Genomic DNA, 4,593 nt, shown 5'->3' with positions numbered 1-4,593 from the left:
CCGACCCGATTGCACACCCTTAATACCACACAGCACCCATGTTGAAACTTCTCAGTCAGTTTTCTGATCCTGGCATCTGCAGGAATATTTCGAGCCACACCCCACACAACCAGAACAGACACGAGATTTCTGCTTATAAGACTTATAGAGTAGAGGCTAGTACCAAATCATACCTAATATTGTGAATGGAAAAAAAAAAGAATAGTAACCACAAATGATAGCAGATATGCAATTCATTCCATATATTCAAGAATTAATTCCATATATTCAAGAATTCATTATATATATTCAAAAATTAATTCCATATATTTAAAGATTATTTTCCTGAAAGGCATGCCATAATATATATATATATATATATATATACATACATTTCTTATACCTTGCTCTTTTTCAACTTTACCTTTTTCAGTTTAATAAAGATTGTTAGCATACAGACATGAGAGTGCTATTGATCTTTCCATCTAGCTCCCGGCAAGAAAGCATATACACTGTAAAAAAAAAACCTCATTATTTCAAGGCAACTGTTTTCAATTTCAGTCAAACTCCAACTTTAAAGTTTTGAAATAAGATAATAATAATTAATAATAATTTACTTTCTCAGGATTTAGTGGCAATCCTATTTTTTTATATACATATATATCTATATATATAGATATATATATTTATGAGATAAGAGGTTACCATTTGGAAGTTAAGCACTTATAAGAACCAAAGTTTTCACAAGACTCAAGAAATACATACCATTACTGCATGATTTTTTTGTAAAAGAATTTAGATGAATTGTGAGCAGATTATTTTCTGTGAATATTGCATCAGCGATGAGTTTTCCTGATATTTTCTGTCTAAATTTGTATGTGTTTTCTTTATTTTTAACAATCATACATACTTAATAGGCCTCTTTTGTTTCATAAATTCAGTTTGGCACCCCAAAAATTGCCAAAAGAGGGCATAGTTTCTTTCTAAAATGGAGAACTTTGAAAGACCACTGAAAACACCATGCCAAAAGTCTTTACATTTAGGACAAGCCCAAAAACTGTGTGACAGGTTTCCTTTGTTTGTGTTGACGTTATACCTCCTCAGAAGTGAATGCCATGTGTCTGATGCAGTTGAGCACACAAATAGTGGGGCTGTGGATGAGGATTCGAAGTAAGGTCAGCAGCAGACTCTGAACACACCACAGTTCTGAGAAACTGAAAGAGCTTGTTGCCACTGTCATCCCCTTTTCTGGCCGTGACTGATGTGCCAGTCTTTTATCAATACAGCTTTTTCAAAACAAATCATTTGAATGTTGCCTTTACCTTGCCAACATTTAATAACAGTCAGGAGCTGCTGAGAAACCTTGGAAACAGCATTTAGACCAGCGTGAAACACTCAAACTCAACACATCATTGATTCCACACAGAGCATTATTAATATTTAAATTAAGTACCTTTACTTTAAATGAATGATAAAAATTGCCTCTGGACTTAACTGTGTCAGAGTGTTGAGGAATGAGTTTGTCACAGGTCCATGGCAGCTACAGGGGAAAATGAAGGTGACAAGGACGCAACTCTCTTACTGCACTTGTCAGTCACTGTGGCTGGAATAGCTGAAATGTATTCTGGGACACAGCTGAGGAAGGAGACGTGGGTGTGGAGCTACACAAGGGTTACACAAGAGTCTCCCTGAGGAGTCTCTCCAGATAATGAGACCAGACTAATGTCACTAATTGGTATTTAAATTAATGGCGTCTGCTTATTGGACAACTCCATGTATTAAGGTTTAGACCACTGTGGCCACTTAACTCAGTGCAGATATCCTGTTACCTGTAAATAAAGTAAATGTGTAGAGCTTGAGGGCAGAGGTGAGATTTTCTTACAGTTCTGTTCAGTGTTGCAATGGGCCAAACACTGATATAAGGGACTCTGAGTGCGGTATGATGCTCCATGCCTCATGGGATATTTTACCACACAGTGTCTGGAAAACTCAGTCAGCCTGGAATGCCTCACTGATGAGAGAGGTCAGAGACAGAAGAGGAAGATGTGATGTGCAGAAGAGTATCTTGGGCATACTTGAGACCTCAAAAATATGGAGGATTTCACAACCAAAGTGGTCCTCCACCAGAAAGACTTGAGTTACATGCATTCTGGTGAGTTACAATGCATTTTTGCCCCTGTTCAGAGAGTCAGGCAGCCCACTGCCCTCTGAGGAGGACATCCGCTTCATGTGCATGCCAGGAAACAACATTTAGTTTAGCTGTATTGTTGTCTGTGTGGAAACAGTAGACTTTTAGCCATAGGCAGTAGGTTTAGATTATTATTTAAGATATAAACTTTATTTAAAAAAATGGAATTTGTCTAAAAAGAAGCCTATTAAGTGTGTATTGTACAGTTTATTAGTTGTTCTCTACTGTTACTGTTGTGCATTGAATATAATATGGAATATTATAAATCCATAAAATATGTCACTCAGTCAGGGGCTGTCAGTGATAGAAAAGGGGACGCTTAAGGAAAAAGTTGGGAACCACTGGACTATGTGATTAGATTAAGTGGAAATTGGAATTAGCAGGTGTTCATCGCTAGACATTTTAAACCTCTTGCTCAACAGGCTTTGATGAAAGCAGTTGGAAGACAAAATAAATAATTTATATTCTGCAGTACACACTATAGGATTCATTGGTAGAAAGTGATTCAACTCAAGTGGTGACTTTTGGTAGCTTCAAACAAAAAAACACAATATAGATATCTGCCTTCAAGAGCCCATATCAGTTAAATCCTTTATATACAATCAACTTGCAAAGCAAACATAAAACCTTTTAGAAATAAAAGACCAGACTGTGAGATGGGAGCAAAGTGGACTGCCTCCAGGCTCTTGTTTATTTCTGCAACTCTGCCTGCGGCTAAGATTCCAAATGGGTTTTATGCTCTTTCACTTCACAGAAATCAAATGTTTTCTGCAAAATCTTTCCCATGGCAACCACTTTTCCCTTCAACGTTTGGCTCCAGTGACCACTCCCTTCATACATTAAAAGCTCTGTTAAATTAAAAACAATTTTGCATCGGGGAGATAAAATGTCGAGTCAAAAAAGGAGCAGGAACTCACAATAGGAAAAAGGGTAGAGGGGGGTGGGGGGTTGACAGCGCCTCACCATTTATGGCGTGGAATTGTGTCACAATAATGTGCCTCAATAGGAGAGGAAATTGACTGTGTAAAACCGAATCATTACTATGGCTTGCTTTCCTTTGTAATGTGTCTCTCCACATCCCATCAGCGTACATGCCCCTAAAATGACGCCAGGAAATGAGTCCTGAAGATGACTGCTGGCTGCCAATGAGAGTGATAGGGATGACAACCGACAGATCGCTACAAGCCATTAACGCACAGAGCAAGGCTGAGCATGAGCATTGTGTCCGGATACTTGACAGGAATCAGGACACAAAAGGCAAGAGCTCATGGGGTTGAAGGCAAAGTGCTGAAAATGGCAAGCAACAAGATCATATCAGTCGCACGCCCCAACAGATTACTGTTGAACAAGTTGAAACATCAATAGTTAGAGGCTGTGACAGAAAGCTGAACTCAGTCCTGTCAAACATCTACCACATCAATGCGTGTCAACTCTTCTGAGATGTAATTACTCTACAGCATTAAACATCAAATCTGTTTTTTCATGGTCATCTGTCCAATATGCGACCAAAAGACTAGCATCAATACATTTATATGATGATGGAGACTGAGATTTTGTTCTTTGAAGAGTATGAATGGACAGGCTATAATACAGTATATCCAGCCATCCTGTCTCTAAAGCACTAACTCTACATGTGGTGTCAGAGTAATCGGAAAAATTTGTTCCTGGCTGGGAAAAATCATGTGAAAGTTCCCTCAACTGGGAAAGATTTTGGTCTACATCTTGCCGACTTGTCATCATATTACACTGAAACATGGTGGAATGGTAAATGGTAAATGGTCTGTACTTACATAGCGCTTTTCTAGTCTTCCAAACGCTTTTACACTACATGCCTCATACACCCATTCACACACAAATTCATACACTGATGGCAGGGGCTGCAAGGCATGCAAGGTGCCAACTGCTCATCAGAAACGGAAACTAAGGGACATTCATATGCCGATGACACAGCATCGGGAGCAGTCTGGGGTTCAGTATCTTGCACAAGGACTCTGATTTGCAACAAGAGTCGGAGATCAAACCACCAATTTTCTCATACTTAGATCTATGCACTATATCACTCTATTTAGCATGCTTTCAGTCTGTCTGACCTGCATCACAGCATAAACTTTTTATTAATTCCCATATCGTCACTGTTGGGCGGAAAGCTCGTATTGCTAATTTTTGTCAAAACACAGGGTTTTGTTAATTTCTTAAAGAAGTTACAGTTTTTGACATGGTTGGACAGGTTTCCAGCGACATTGGGTGTCTGCATAAATGCTCCACATGTGTGCAGTTGGCACATTACAATCATCATTTCTGGATAGGACTTAATTCTCCACGCTAATTTCTGCACTCACATGCTGATGAAATGTACATCACACTGACCCTGGAGGCTATACGGACAAGTGCAAATGTCAGCTTGCCTTTTACACATGGATAACCAC

Source organism: Morone saxatilis, unplaced genomic scaffold (genome assembly GCF_004916995.1).
Source record: "Morone saxatilis isolate NCDOM2014 unplaced genomic scaffold, NCSU_SB_2.0 Contig3, whole genome shotgun sequence".
Classification (NCBI taxonomy): Eukaryota; Metazoa; Chordata; class Actinopteri; family Moronidae; genus Morone; species Morone saxatilis.
Note: the sequence above shows the minus strand (reverse complement) of the source record.